This window comes from Bombus flavifrons, chromosome 11 (assembly GCF_040668555.2).
Source record: "Bombus flavifrons isolate JBK064 chromosome 11, iyBomFlav1_principal, whole genome shotgun sequence".
Taxonomy (NCBI): Eukaryota; Metazoa; Arthropoda; class Insecta; order Hymenoptera; family Apidae; genus Bombus; species Bombus flavifrons.
Genome location: NC_138452.1, coordinates 1,328,647 through 1,345,588, shown reverse-complemented (window position 1 = coordinate 1,345,588; position 16,942 = coordinate 1,328,647). Strand labels below are relative to the sequence as shown.

Below are 16,942 nucleotides of genomic sequence, written 5' to 3'. Positions count from 1 at the left end.
TAATTTATCAGAAATGGATATTCACTGATTCACAGATCCTTTTTCATATCCAGACTAAAGGAGAAGAGGTATCAAAGCCAAGATGGAACTCCTTGTAAAGTAGTGACGCTTCAAATAAAAGACACGTTACTATTCGACTCATATTATTAGGTGAAGTAAAAAGTTCTGAGCGCTTTTTCGCTTTATTTCGACGATGAAATTAACATAGTCAAGATTATTCGATTTAGATTAAATATGCGCCGTTTTGTTCGATTACTTTTGTCCATTTTGAAGGCAATTTCATAATTCCGCGGTTGAAGAAGTCCTCGTCCCTATTGGTAAAAAACTTGACCAGCTCATTTTCACAAGCCTCTCTTGAGGCCAGTTTTGTACCATCAAGAAAATTTTGCAAAAACTTAAAAAGGTGATAATCGCTTGGTGCCAGGTCTGGACTGTACGGCGGATGCGATAGAACCTCCCAGCCAAGCTCTCGGAGCTTCTGACGCGTCGTTAAAGATGTGTGCGGCCTGGCGTTGTCTTGATGGAACACAACACCTTTCCTATTGGCCAATTCTGGCCGCTTCTGGTCGATCGCCTGCTTCAGTCTGGTCAGTTGTTGACAATAGAGGTCCGAATTAAGTGTTTGCCCCGATGGGAGCAGCTCATAATGGATGATTCCCTTCCAATCCCACCAAACACACAATAAAACCTTCTTGGCCGTTAATCCACGCTTGGCGATCGTTTGGGCCGGCCCACCGCGATTGGACCACGATCTTTTTCGGCTGTTGTTCTCGTATGTGACCCATTTTTCATCGCCAGTCACCATCCGCTTCAAAAATGGGTCGATTTCGTTACGTCTCAACAAAGAATCGCAGGCATCAATTCGGTCCAAAAGGTTCTTTTGCGTCAATTCATGTGGCACCCATACGTCGAGCTTCTTCTTGAGACCAGCCTTATGCAAATGGTTCCAAACGGTTTTCTGGCTAATCTTCAGTTCCTGGGCAATGGAATAAGTGCTCACATGCCGGTCCGACTCGACGATTTCCATGATTTTATCCACATTTTCGACGATTGGCCTACCAGAGCGTGCCTCATCTTCGACGTCCATATTACCAGAACGGAATCGTTGGAACCACCGCTTTGCTGTTGCATTCGATACTGTACTGGGTCCATAAACAGCACAAATTTTTTTGGCCGCCTGCTCCGCCTTTTCACCTTGGTCGTAGTGGTACTGAAGAATGTATCGAATTTTCTCTTTTTTTATCTCCATTTTCGAACGCTGTAACACACAACTGGCTTCACCGAACACAAAACTGACAAAGAACCTTTTTGATGCGTAATATCACCTTGAAATCGGTGTATACTATGACTCGATGCGATGTGCACATCGTGAGATATGGCTCACTAAAGACATCTAGCGAAAAACGCTCAGAACTTTTTACTTAACCTAATATTATCGAACGTAAGCACGAGTAATTACGAATTACACGCCTGATAGTGAATATTTACATAATTTTTCTGGTACAGTAATATTCATTTAATTGTACGCTTCATCGAATATTGAGAATTTTAATCCAAGAATAAAGAATAAAATTGCTCGCGAGAATGAATATTAATTAAAGGAATTTTGAGCAGCCAGCTAAAATACTAAACTTTATCTAATAAAATCGTGTGTGTATTATTTTTTATTGTTTAACAATTCTTTATTTTTATATGGAATATACCTGCAAAATATTGATTTCATCTGGTCGTTAAATATATATAGGGAAATGGATTGAACTTTCACAAAATTGAAACTTGCGAACAGCTAATAAAAAATAAGAAAACAGGCTTAAAAAAATAAATTTCAAAATACAGATGACAAGAATGTCTATACATATTTGATCTGAAATTAAAAGGAGAACGAGCTTGTCGACGGAAGCCGTCGAACCCATTGAATATCAGCTTGAATGCCACTGCTGAATAAAGAATTAGAGCGGCGATTGCAGTTGCAGGTTACGCCGATCGGTTGATTCTAGTAATGAAAATTTTAATGCCCCACTCGACTACCACTGAGCTTCATAATTTATACGTTACGTCAAGCGTCACATTGCAGACGAGATTCATTAAATCATTAAGTATAATAACGCTTCGGATGAAATGAATTTCTGACATGAACAGGCTGGGCACATGTATCCGTACGGTACGCCTTTAATTGAAAATTTATGTAGAAGATACTCGTTAGCCCACATTCGCTTTTCACTTTCGATATTTTATCTAGCACTGGTGTTCATAATATTTTGAAGATTTAATTGATTTTTGTCAATCCGACATTTAACAGATCCTCAGAATTAGATAACTCTAAAGAAATTCCAAACAAATGTTTCCCAACAAGGATGTTGGAATAGATACATCTTTGTATATCTTTATAGAACGTTCTTACATCTTTTGTTATCTGATAAAATGATGTGATTTTTTTTTAACAATGACCAGCTACAACTTTTGAAAACACAAATAATTTTACCTCAATGATTGTCAATATATTAAAAAGGAAGAAATATTGAAAGGAAATGTGAAACTTCCTTTGAATGTTTCGAACGATTGTACCTGCGATTGGAACAGGAAGTGGTCGGTGCGACTAGTCAGCAAAATTGCATATTTACTCGTCGAACGGAAGAGTATACGCAAAACATACGACAAGTTCGTTAACGATGCTTGTTTCCATAAGGCGAAATATACGACATCTCCATTTACGGATGTGCGTAGCATGTGCATGGGTTTGGTTTAGGTTTACACTACAAACTCGGTTCGCCGTTGCATAATGTGCTTTGTGATCGTCGTCTCACGTAACCTTATCGGTTGACCATTGTGCCATTAAAATAGCCAGTGGACTCAAATTGATCGAATTCGAATATCTCTTCATCAAAATGTTTGTTACTCTTCAGAAAACAATGAAACAAGAAAGAGGTACCTAAAATGTATTCGATTGCGTAATTCTTTTGTTTATGTTTTTATCGCGACAGGAGTGCATTCAATAAACATTCCTTGCGTAATAAATATACAGACGTGCGTGTAGATTGATAATTTCGCAAACTCATATTGCATCGTAAATTCGTTGAGTGCAAAATATTTTTAACTTCTATGGTCTCGAAAGATTTCTAGGGTTGGCATGTATCCTGGAATCCGAGAAACCAAGCATTCAAAGATTTAGGGATTTCGAAGTTATGGAAGATCCTAAGTACCAAGAATCTTCCAAGCTTCTGACCCTAGAACCCTTCCGAAATCTTTGAAACATTTGAAATCACTTGGAATCCTCGGATCCCTAGTGAACCCGCCATAATACTCTGAAACCCCTATAATCTCTAAATCTACGATTCCTTGAAACTTGTAGAATTTTTGAAAATTCGGAATTCCCAAGATTCTTTGAAATATCGTAAAATATCCAGGTAATATATCAGACTTCAAATATTTTCATGCTATTTTCGAGCTCCTATTTTCTTTCACTCAGACACCAATTAAACTTCTCGTACACGAGATTCGTGACATTATCTAGAATTATTCCTGGTGTATAACTAGCACGATTCATCAAACTTTCGACCGAGTCTTGTTTTGATAGCCATGGAATCGTGGAATCCGGTAGAAAGCATCGTTGAACGAGTGATGTTTAATCGCTTGGGGCTCAGATAACGTTCACAGAGCTCCGGAACTAATTAAATAGGCCGCGAAGCGGTAGTAATATAACGCGTTACGAGTGCGGCACTCGGCAGTGTCGAGGACGCCGACATTCAATGATGTTAGCGACGCAATGAAATGTCAGTCATCGTTCTAACTGGTATGTGTGAACAATGGAATGGCCCGGCCACTCGAATATCCCCGATATATTTCAGCATCGAGCACCGACGGTCCTGGCCAAACGGCGAATCGCCGACAATTGAATTACGTTAACCGTGACAGCAAAATATCCTCGAATTGAGGAGTCGTTGCAGTCACGTCGACGGCCATGTTGTTCGACAGCGAGGAGGCTCGACGATCGCTCGTTTCTACCTTGATTGTCATAACGACAAAGAGTATAAAGTACGTGATTCTAATTTGTAATTTCCGTTGGTGGATTTAATGGACGCATGGGGAAAATTATAATCATTATGATAATGAAATTACAGTAGGAATTAATTTAATATTTGTTTCTTGATTTTGTCTTTGAGGAGTTAGAGCATTTATGTGCTCTCTTCCGTATGGCGAATGTAGTGATAATTGCTGTATAATACAGTTGAGATAGTTTAATAGTGTTACCATTATCCTTCGACCGTGTCTATTGCAGTAATTATAGAAACACACCGCCGAGACGCAGATTCGATTAATCGCGTAACCCAGTCAAAAAGTATTTTATCCCATTGTTCCATTAAAACTTATCGTAATTTAGCCTAATTCGATCGTTTATATTTTCAAAGTCGACGCTTTACTCTTCTCTACGAATTTGTAATTCGACCCGAGCGTCGACATCGAGACCGACTCTTTTAAATTTCAAACTTTTACGTCCTTAACACGATCAGTGTCGCTGTGAAACGTTCTATTTTATTTAATTTACAATTTATTTTATTTAATTTAGAAAATATAATCGTATATTGTAATATCACTTCACTCGAAGTTTCAATTAAATTTCTTATTCTCCTATTATAAAATGAATCTATTGTCATTTCTCACACATAACAACTATTTACTTGAGAAATATTCTCGTTTACATTGAACAGAAGCTCGAAGCAATCCTGAAACTTCGACTTTTGCGTATGGGACGAGCAAAAGTGTTCGTAAAGAACGTTTTCCAGTAAGAGAACCGGAATCGAAGCAGCTGACACGGCTCTTGATAAGCCCGCGGGTCGAAGATCAAAGATAATCAGGGACCATGACGCTCTCGAATATTGCCCTTGCTGTGACAGCAGGAGAGTGTATTTGCTTTTCGTCTCGTGACGCTGCGAGTACGAGAGATGGAAAAAGAGGAGTCGGAAGGGAAGGAGGAAAAGATTGAGGGACAAGAGGCCGACTGGGCTGCCAAGTCTCCGAGTGTACTACTCATGTCGACCTCGCTTCAATCAGCGATTTACCATTTCTAGCCGTTAGAAACGTCTACGCACTGCAGATTCTTATTCGGTTGCAATTTCCGCAACTCGCGACAATATTATCTCGAGTGGTATAAGACACAGGTACAATCCTTGGTAACAGTCGAGAATAAAGTTTTCCGTGTAAATAGTAAAGGGTGAATATAAAACTTGAACTAAAGTAGAGTTATGAATAGATAACGAGGAGGTAAGTTGGAGGATATACAAAGCATGAAGTTTAGCTTAGTTAAGAGAATTTACGAATAATGGATTATTTACAAACTAATAGAAACAGTATTAAAGTCAATTTTGTAGCCGTCTGAAAATTAGCTTTCAACGCGATTGTAGTACATGAAGTATTACATAATAGCGGCGAAACTGCACTAATGTATCAAATCACGTAAAAGAATTATATAAGAGTCTTCTAACACGAGGATTAAACCCGATTCAAAGCACGAAAAAATTTCAAGTGCAACATATACGATCAGTGCCCATCCACTCTGTTTCATTAATTACATTTCCTAGGAAAACACTTCGACACGGATCCTCGTTATCTTCCGAAAGCTCAGCCGATATTAAGACTCCCCAATTAATTGAACGACACCCAGAGTGTCTGAAGTTCGTTTCTTGTAGCAATAAAAAAGAAACGAAGGTCATTGATTCAACGTCCGACGCTTTTTTTATACTATGGCACCGATTTTCCTCGCGTAATTACGTTAATTCGATCTTGAAATCGTTTCAACCAGTATTGGATCGCTCTTGACCCGATTGAGGAACCGTGGAGTTAAAATTCAAGGCTACGGACAAGTACGACGGACAAGTACGACCCAGGTACACGCGACCCCTCCATATACGTATTTCCCACCCAGAAATTCCTCTTTCGTTTCTTCTGTTCTTTTCTTCTTTTTCGCCAACTACGAATGTTCAACGCAAATCGAATCTCGTTTCGTTGGCCGGAAAATGCCGCAATGCGTCCGACACACAGAACATCTGAACATCGTCCCGAGAGTTTTCCTTGCGTTCTCGAATCCGTGAAACGATCGTTTGATCGATAACAGCCGGGCCTCGATCGTCAGGCTCATTCAACCCCCTCGTGTGTTCGCCCGCGCTATCGAATCGTTTTCAAGAGGGTGGGTTCACGCATGAACGCGCCTCCGATTTAAACGGCGAACCCGTGTACAAATTTGTTTGCCCGTCGCGGTGTACCGTACCCCCGTCGGGACAATCGGAGCTTTTCCTGCGTGGCTTCCATGTTTCACGTGGAAATTCAAGCTGTTTTTTCTACGAGGAAAACCGACCTTTGTACTGTGAAGTGTGGTTTGCTTTTGTACGGAGAAAGGGAAATGTTGAAGATTGGAGTGGTTATACCGGGCGAATTTCTAGTGAGACTCTTTTAACTTTCATTTCGTTGACATAGTATCTACCTTTGAGTCACCTTATTTACTCCGGTGTTTGCTACGGGCCTGTTACAGTTTCGTAAATCACTTGTTTCATATATTCCAGAGATAAAACAAGAGCGGAAAATAGATCGTGGTAGAGTCTAAGAATCCTTGTCAAAGAGCTGTTTAATGGAGTACTCTGGCAAATAAAGGAACTCAAAGGTACAATATTCCACGTAATATGATGTGTTGCAGTATTTTTGCAACTGTGATCATGCTTTATTTATACCGACTCGATTTTCGAATAGACAACTTCTTTTATGCACCACATTCGGGCCACCCTCGTGAAAGGACTCGCCTTCGAGCATTCAGCCAGAAACGGTCCGAATGAATTTTTCCTCTGAAAACAGGCTGTTAATTTAACGAGCTGCCTTTGATCGTCTTCGAGTCTGTTTTTATCGTCTCGATGGCTCCTCGAACAGAGAAAGAGGTTCGCCCCAGGCAGTGAAACTAGCCACCTTTTGTCCTAGCCATCTCGATGTCCTAATCTCACTATATTCCGTTCAACCTTTTTCATTCTTCGAAAGGTTCTGCCGCAGACGAGCTCGCACATTGTGATCGAATTGATTTTTTGTACGATACAATTTGTTTTTGATGATGTTTTCGTCGTCCATTAATTCTCAGTATTAAGCTGAAAGCTTTCAATATGATAAATAAATCGTGATTTAGATACAACAAAGATATATCTAAGATTAAATTAGATCAAAGTAAAGATTGATTCATTCATTATTATTTATGTAATAGTACAAAAGGAAAGGAACTTACAGCCAGTAAACTGTATAGAGGAAAAATAACCAAAATTGTTATAACTAATATCTGGGTATAGTAATGAAATTAGAATACAAAGTTTCTTACAAGTGGCAGAATTTTTATCTTTTAATCAAACAATCAAGCATTTTGCTGTTTGCCAAATCGTCAAATTGCAATGGAATGTTAGTTCGTTAACGATCGTCAGAAAAGGACCATATCAAAAATGATAAAGGATCGAGAAGAGATATGATCGTTCTTGGTAAGTTGGTGAGAAGTAATTAGCCGAAATTGAGGATGGCAATTAGTAATGATGGCAGAGAGGGCGAATAAGAGAAAATGAGAGACAGAGGAGTAACGAAATGCTACCCGAATCGGAAGAGTCCAAAGTGTTCAATTAACGTGATAAGCTCTGGGTAAACTCGTTACTTGCATCCCGAATTTCGTCCCCTCTGAATTCGAATTGGTAAACGTAATAATTTAAGGAAATTCGAATCTTACAATCTCTTCTGTCAAATAGTTGTCTAATATATATCTTTCATAGCGAATTTCGGAACTCGTAATCTCTTCTAATTGAATCATATAATTATTTTTCACTCTACAGTAGTGTTGATTCCAAATTGATATGTGATTGCCATAGTCAGAGAACTATATAGAGTACTAAGAATAAAGCGTATAAAAGTTGAACTATAGTTAGCACAAGTATGAATAAAGGATGATACTATGCATATGAAAGCTAGGAAAACAAAGCTGCTTCGATTGAAATTCTCGTGAGTTCGTCTTGAGAGTTATTTAAAATTTTCCATGCTTGTTTGCGTTTGCAATAAATGATTCAACGAGTTTGCAACAGTGAACGGAATAAAGCTGTGCTCAGAAATGAAAGGGCAGCATAGTGAAGTATCTTCCACGTAAACAAATCTGAACAAATAATAGGAGGATTCCACTTCCAATTTTGTACATATTTAACGCCCAACTTTTTCATATTCACTCACAATCGTAATATTACTACTCGATAAAATTCTACGAGATAGATAGTATCTGTAACAGAATATAATTTCAATTTTAGTTTAAACATTTCAGTTTTTCAACATGGGTCGGGAAATATAAATTATACACAATATCTTTATATTTTCTATTTGATACGTTGTTACAACTATAAATAGTTAACACTCCGTTAATCGCGGTTTAAAAAATCATAAAGCAAGGAATTAATGAAAATCTCATATCTTTGATTTCTAAAACATATCCCCAATTGTACTTACGTCTAACGGTATACCAAAATGAATTTAAAAGACAACGACGGTAAACGATTTTATCATACGTCAACGACTTGATGAACGAGCTTACCCTTCCTTACATATGCAGATATGTGTGTAGCGGTAAGCACATGACAGAGGGAGCATTGCACGATCTAAATTATCCGGAAATGCATCGGGCAGAGGAGAAGAAGCACTTTAACTGGATGTCTCAAAGCAAGAACCCTCTGACGCAACCACTAATCTGCACGTCATCTGCATCAGAAGCCATCAGGGCGACTGATATGTATACGTTGCATTCGTGTGTCCGCCTTTGATCCATGCGTTTTTCTTTCTCCATAAAGATTACCTGTTGATGAGACAAACGGGGTATTAAAACATCGACTGTTTTCAATTACAAACTATTACCAATAATAAACATACTCGTGTCGAAATTTTAGAAAGGAGGACAATTTATAAACACGAAGATAAAAGTTAAATTTACTTTTACGTTTCGTTTCGTCGCGTCGTGAGATCAACTTGGTTGCAAGAAATTAAATTTCAAAGTTCCACGTTTCGTTGCATACTACGAAATGCGTTGAAAGTTTCAACGAGAACGTGACGAGTTGAAATTCAAAGGAGCGTTTTTAGCACCAGTTTAAGAGACAAGCCGTCCGATGTATGGGGCGACTGCCGCGCGAACGGGAATTAATGGAATTCTACGCTCGTATTTTGCGAACGTACGTGCCCCTAATGTTCCGTAACGTTAGGAAAAGTTGTTAGCTTTGAGCCACGTAAATAAGACGCGGCGGGTGCGCGTGCGTGTACCAATTTGAGCGGCTTTACGAGCAAATGGACCTATCCGCGAGGCATCTGGCTGGATACGAAATTATGGAATGCGTTTCCCAACGTTGAGGGCGATTTGTCCTGGAAATTTTGCGAGAATAAGCAGACTACTTCAACGTTGACATGCTAGGAATCCTGGGTAGAGATAGTGAAAGGCATAAAATCTCTTTTAATAAGTCTGGTAGTGAATCTTTTATGAAGTTTATAACCTGTACGAAATATAAAGTTATGTAAGTGAAATCAAGGAATTACTAATGTTTCCAGAATTTTTCTTGTTAGTTTAACTATATTTTAAACTAAACAGGATATATTTCATTAAGTATTATAAATAGTTGTAATACTAACAAGACTAAACGCACGGAAATTCATAAGCATACCATTAATGGACAAGTTTCCAACTGAATGGAAATGCAGGCAATACGTGCAAATGGTCGGCATACACGTAAGGCGTAATCGTATATAGGGAATTTCCAATATCTGGATAAATCGAATACGCAGAACGCATAGACTCTCAATTAACACTAAGATGATAAGCAGCTTTCCGTCGAAGCTCTTGAATCATTTTACATTCGCAACGTTTGTTTGTCATTTGATTTTGAGTTTAATGTCAATTATTAGATTCGTCATGAACAGCCGCATCTATTGTAACTTCGTATAGTTCCATACATAGATTAAACAGTTTTACAAGTTTTCTCATAACAAAAAACGAGCCTTCATCCAAAGCGTGCCTTGTACATTTTTAATAACGGTATTCGAAACTATATAATATGAATAATAAAATGCTACCAAATTCTCACCCTTTGAAATATAGTGTGTCCTTTAAAAAACGTGCACGTTTCCAAATACAATGGCTAAAACCCAATACAAAAGATATCGATAAAGAAGTCAATCTGAAAATGTACTTAGAAATTACAGGACATTTGTTGCAAATACATATTCAGTAAAGAATCAGTATACAACATTAATAGTCATCTTAAACATATAATCACTGATAAAGATGATTCTACTAAATATTGGTGGCTTATTAATATAATGCATAATTGACTGTTCAATTATTTTTTAAAACTCTGGCAAATATATACCCGTAATACACATTTTCTAAATTTTTTGGATATTTTCAAGTTGGTTTCATACTTTACCAATACAATCACGATAGACAGGCTCGATTGCAGTGCTAATGGGATTTCAAAATCTTTCGCACGAAGCACATGTTATATTTATAAAAGATTCCTAAAAGTTTTACAATACTTCAATATTTTATATTTTAGATGTTTTCCAGAGTTTTTATCTACACGATCTACCCTCCACCTTCAACATCGCAAAATTCACCATAAAATGCATCCATTCCAGGATAATGGCAGTTTCATCGAACTAGGTTACAGTGTCTTTTTTTCAGGACTTACTCCGTGTCGCTAACCTCGTAAACAGGCATCGATACCGCGCGAGAAATTGCGCGTTGGCTCTTGATGCTCTTGAATAAACGTTAAAATAAAAACGTGCTGCAGAGGAAAGAACCACGAACAACTGGCGTTGTGCTGTTTCGTGTAAGAAGCGCGATTTTGTTGCGTGTCGTGTTCATGAAACACGTCCCACCAGCATCAATATCACTCATCCCGCTCTGCGATCAAAGTTCTGTGCTAGCTAGTAGTCTTGTCCGCGAGTGTAAACGAACATCCTAAACGTGGTGGTGGCTGAGCTATCGTGCCACGACTTTGAATTGAATCTGCATGGCGATAACGTTATTAGTGATCGCAAACCGCATGTGTCAAACACAGTCGTTTGACTAAGTACCTTGATACGCGAATTACTTTGATACGCGAATCGATGTTCAGAGCAATCAAGGTACCATATAATACGATAGAATATTTGTATAAGCTGAGGAGTCTAATTGGAGAAATCGTCTCTTAGGAAGAACATAAATCGTCATTAAATTTATAATTGAAGGACTTATGGTAAGGCTGATTCTTATTAAACTTCTTGATTTTTTAGATAATAACGTTTCACGAAGTTATTATTCTAGTAATCTTATAGAACATCCTGGAATATTCAACATAAAAACTATTAAGTTCAAGTAGAAAATACACTGTTCATTATATCGACTCAATTTGCAAATACTTTTTTCTAAAAAGAATCTAAGTTACGAGATCTATAACTTGGTGATTTAATTCGACATGACAATTGTATGAATCAATTGATAAATATTTTGATGAAAAATATGGAAATCTAGTGAAAGAAAATAAAGATTGTCAGAGTTAGATATAATGCTTTCAGTTTAGGTACGCAATATTCCATTGTTAAACGATGTTCCCTAAACGGTTTTGTACCACCAGACTTTCCCTATTCTCCAGGAGAAACCATGGAAAATGCATTTGGTCACGAGCTATTAGCGTCTCGCGAAGGGCGACGTGATAGACGATACGAGACAAGCACTCGCGTTCTCGGAAATAGAAGCACGAAAGGTAAAGAAGAAGATAGTCAGCGGAGCGACTATTGGTGGCCTCTTTATCCGCGCGGCGGTAAACTTGGCCGGAATTAAAGTAAAATACGAAATATCGCGTAGCACGCGAGCGGAGCGACGAAGGGGTGCGGGCGACGCATCGCGAATGTATCCATTACCGTGGAGCCATGCGTTTTCTTGAGGAAATTCGTTTCTCCGTTTTCCACCTGCAAACCGGAATACATGGCCGTCCGACCGCGAACGAGAACAAGGAAAGAAGAAAAAAAGAGAAGAAACGCGAGGCAACCGGAGGGCCGAGGGTGGATAAAGGGTGGATAGAGGGTGGGAACGACTCACGCAGAGCCTCTTTAGTGGCTCATAATTCAACGAGAGCTTTCCTCGAATTTCCAGCAGTCTGAGCTTCGCCGGAGATACAAATTTTGCACGCACATTTCCATGGAAACGGCTATATGGCGCTAGTCATCGTTAGGAGAAGGGGGCATTAGTCGGTTACCCGATTGATCAATGCATCGGAGATTACGGCTTTAGAAATTTATTTCGATAAGAAGCTATATCGTGTCAAATAAAGCTTTTCGTTTCGCTTGCCTTGGTTGTCTCGCAATTTATACGCGAAACGAAAGAATTAATATTTGGGGTCGGGCGTAAAATTACAGTGGCTACAAAAAGTATTTGCTATGTTACACCATTGCATTTATTATAACATTTACATACTAATTAATTAACTCCAAGTAAATATCAAGTTTCGTATGTATACGAGAGCTAACAGAGTTGGTCAAATTCTAAGAGAGAATCAAAAAGTGAATATATCAAGGATATTTCACTGATAAAGTTTTTCCTGCTTGATATACTTTTTGAAATACATTCATCTCTATGTTATTGAAATGGAAATCTATATAGAAATGGGTTTTCTCAGTTTATTCTATTAATTTTAACAAGAGCAACCGGAATTTTGTTCAACCTTTGTACTTATCACAATTAAATTCTACTTTTGCTCTCGTCCGGATGAAATTAATTGGGGCGGAATTATTGCTTCCCTATAACGAAATTCGCAACGAAGCTACGAAAACTAAGATCGTGTGATTTTACGTGTGTCAGATGCATTGTGTTAGATCACGAATTTACAGCAAATCCGCATTCAACTGCAGGCAGCGATACAGCAAGGGAATATGGTGCAAGTTTCGAAGACGAGTTTCCATTTGAACAAGTCGAAGCATCATCGGAGAATTCGCGTCTCTCGGGGATTCCTGACAATGTCTAAGAGAGTATCAATGTCTATCCTGTTGGCAATGAACAGCTTTCATCGATGCAACCCCATCTGTTGGACCCTCGAAATACGTGGTACGATTCGAAGTTCGTTCGAGGAAAATCCAGCCAACTCGATCATTACTTGCCCAAAGTGAAACTATCGAAATTGTTAGTCGACCTCAGAAATTGACAACATAGCTGTATTATTTCGATATCGGGGAGGATGTGGTGAGAAAAAATACATAATTGAGATACAATTCTCGAAAAATGCTATGCTGAACGAAATAGAGAATATAGATGCAAATGAAAATCGTGAATATATGTAGATACTGTGTGTATCTTCCAGGAACGTTCCTTTATTTTTGTACACCACAAGTTCGATGACAATTTCGTGGAGTTTAACTTGAACGTCGATTGAAGTTTCGCGTCTGTTTTCTTGATAATCTGTCGGGCATAAGTAACGTTAAGTATGGATCCCCGAGTTGGTTGGTAACGCGTGAAATGTTTCCTTTTTTCTCCGACGAAGCTTTCAAGCTCGACGGGATTTCGCGAACCGACTATTTATGTTAATACCGCGTATGCCAAGGAAAGTATATAACGCGAAACAGCGTCAAATAAGCAACGTCGACTCAAAGAAAAAACAAGGGAAGGAAAACTTGTTTGCCCGGTGGAAAAGTTCTCCAGCACGTCACGTTTATGGAAACTACTTTCAAAAGGAAAGGAACAACGGATACTCGATATTAACGTTGGCCCTTCCGACTTTCCTGCATCAACATTGCATAAGAAACTTTTACAATCAATAGTTTCTTGATGGTTGGAATTTTAACGCGTTCGTAGCTGGAATAAACTTGCCATTTCGTACGGAAGAGTTTCGTAGAAAATGAAAGAAAAGGAACAATAACACGCGATAATTATGTTTTCCATGAAATAGCCACCGTTATCGCGCTAGAAAGTAAAACTCCATAAAAGCCTATACGTGAATTCGCGGTTGAGCTGTTTAATTATTAGATGTACATGCTTCTATTCGTCTTGCGTTAAGATGAAAGTGCTGAATTATATAAACGGTGGATCAACGAGAAAGCGTTTTAGTAGAAACAGAAATTGGCCGTTAGTCGTATCGAAACCTAATGTTTTAATAGAGAAACCTTCCATAGTTTCTGTAAACCGTCTGACGAGAAGTGACGTGGAAAAGAGCGTCGTTATCGACGAAATGTCCATTCGCCGTTGCACCGTTGAATACGTTGCTGAATGTGATGAATGTAACTCCTGGTTTCTACGACTTCCTCTAACACGCGGGGTTGCCATCGAGGCACAGTTATTCATGAGCTTGCTGTTCGCTTCTACAACTTCCGCTTCTGCTTGTTCAAAGTTTGTATACGACTAGTGAAATCATGGGAAACGTTACTGAATGACACTCGTATCGTTCTATCGCGGTAAACCGCGGAAACTAACTTACGATGTACATATATTGTCAAAGGAAGCTTATATTTAATTTCGTGAGACCCATTCTAACTCTTTATAGCATTTAAGGTATTTTTATTTCGTCAACTGAAATAAAAAGAGAAATGTGGCTTTTCTTTCTTGGAGCTTATTTCAAGGTTACTTTATATTCTTGTGTAAATAAAAATGAATTCAAGGAGTATACATACGGTGACATCAAATAATCCAAGGTCAGAGGAGAACAAAAGTTATTTGCACAGAGAAGAGGCACAAACGTCAAATACGCGCCATGTCTTGGTTTCGTTTGTTTAAATACTTTCTACCGTCACGTGACTTTTCATCGTAGTGGTTACTACATTTCTTCCATAAACTTTCATGATATTATAAAACGTATGCATCTTGGAGTAAGCGATATTTTTAAAAATATGTAGCTATATAATTTTAATTATATATAAGGTTGTAAATGACGATTATAGAGGAACTTTTCAGTAATTTCTAATTTCACGTATGGTTGACAGTCGAAAGAAAGGATACTTCTCACAAGTGAACAATTTACCATACAAAGCGAAAGACTGGATCGCATTTACATGATTAAAGTGTCGACGTCCTAAGTGTGATACGTCACTGCGATTTTCCATTATTTGATGCTTCGCTTAGAATTCTTCTTATAAAATATATACTATTCTATAGCCTAAATGAGATCTTGAAAAGCTTAGTTTAAAAAGACTTGTAAATTTAAAAGTTTAAAAGGTTAAACGTTCGAAAGATTGAAAATTCGAAAGTTTGATGCTTTGAAACTACAGTATATTGAAAAGATGTCAATAAAACAGTTAGCTCTCGAGCAATGATCACTTTTAGATTGCAACGTTAGCTATCACGTAGTACTAACGATAGGTATCACATAGTACATACCAACGATAGACTGGGGGCTTCGAAATCTAGCGTTTCACACGGTTGACAGACGTCGACGCGGCATTAACTCCTCTCTGTTCGCCTTCTGTCCCTTGGGATACAGGACGGAACAATCTCAGGCTGGCAGGTAATATTCCCTGATAACGAACCTTTGTGCTTCACGTTACATACGTAGTTTTGAGTATTCAGCTTGGAAATTTGATCGAGCACGATGACCCTTCATCTTCATCCCTTTACGTCAGCCTTGTGCGTACCAAACTCGATTTACATTGAATGTCTGTGTTGTTACGGACACACGTGAATCTGCCATGAGATTGTTGCAAACTGCATACATAGCAAATGCATATCCTGATTGTATGCACCATACTGGTCATCGTGGTCACCGTATCCTTTTGTCGCGAGAGTATTTGATTGGCTGCCGAGATTGAACTGGAATTACGTCCTGGAACCAACTGGTAGTCGAGAGACAATTATTCCTTTTGTGTCTGTGCTTTTTAGGCGATTAAAAGCGCACCGTGATTTACGCGGTTTGATTTGAAACTTCAACGTCACATTTGCAAAACTAGTTGCAAAAGCAAACAATTTTTTAGCCTGTCAAAGCGGCTCGGTTCTTTGTATGCATTGAATCGTTGATCGCGAACCGAATCGCTGTATACTCGCTATGGGAAAGTATTTTAAAATTTTCTATTAAAATCGATTGAAAAACATCAAAGACTGGCGGAAATATGGGATAGAATTTTTGTAACAAAAGAGACCGAACTTGCGTAGGTTTCTAGGATGGAAGTTATTGACAATCACATCAAACATTTTCACAAAAGGAGGAATGTGAATTTTTCCGCTTGACAGAACCGCGTATCCGTTAACAACAAATTCATGTTGGAGCTAGCACGTTCGTTACCGCGCTCCGGCGGGCATTGCTAATTGAAGACAAATCGATTTCGTTTTTTAATTTTGCTGCCCAGCCAAAATCAATTCGAATTCAATTTCGTTTCTCGTGCCGGTTAACGACTTGCCACGCCATCTCCGTGTTCCCTCGTTGTTTTTACCGATAATTGTAACGACCGTATGTATGTCTCGTCAGCGAGTATGCCCATCGCTGTTCCACAGCCCAACAATTTTTCCATTATTTCCGCCGTGTAGCTGTTGCGAGATTTTCCGCGTGTTTGCCGCACCCGATAATCTATTACTCCACGCGCCTTTTCGATTTTCAAATTCAAACGTAATTAAAACTGGAGCATTGTCAACTTCCGCGAACTTTTGAATAATTTCTACAGAAGATTAATTTATGCTTATTCATACATTAGACAATTAATGCTGCCTTCCTCGATTAAAATATTTTATCTGCAAGTAAAGTTATATTATGGTATATGCATGTTGTTACGAAATAGTGAATAAATATTTTAAATTAAACGAAGGAAGATATAAACAGCACAAAAAATAATGAAATTTTAGTTTTTCCGGATTTTTCGAAACGGTAGATAGAACATTTTAATTAAGGAGGGCAGAATATGCACGCGTATTCATAGAAGAGATTTTGTGTGAATATCATTTCGCAGCTGCAAATTGATA

The 16,942-nt window shown here is 38.4% G+C and overlaps 1 protein-coding gene across 22 annotated transcripts in view; it reads left to right on the top strand.

Annotated features, from left to right (window-relative positions):
- The window catches only part of dlg1 (MAGUK family member discs large 1), a 539,916-nt gene that overhangs the window by 370,529 nt on the left and 152,445 nt on the right, over positions 1–16,942 (top strand). The gene's annotated exons all lie outside the window — the stretch shown is intronic.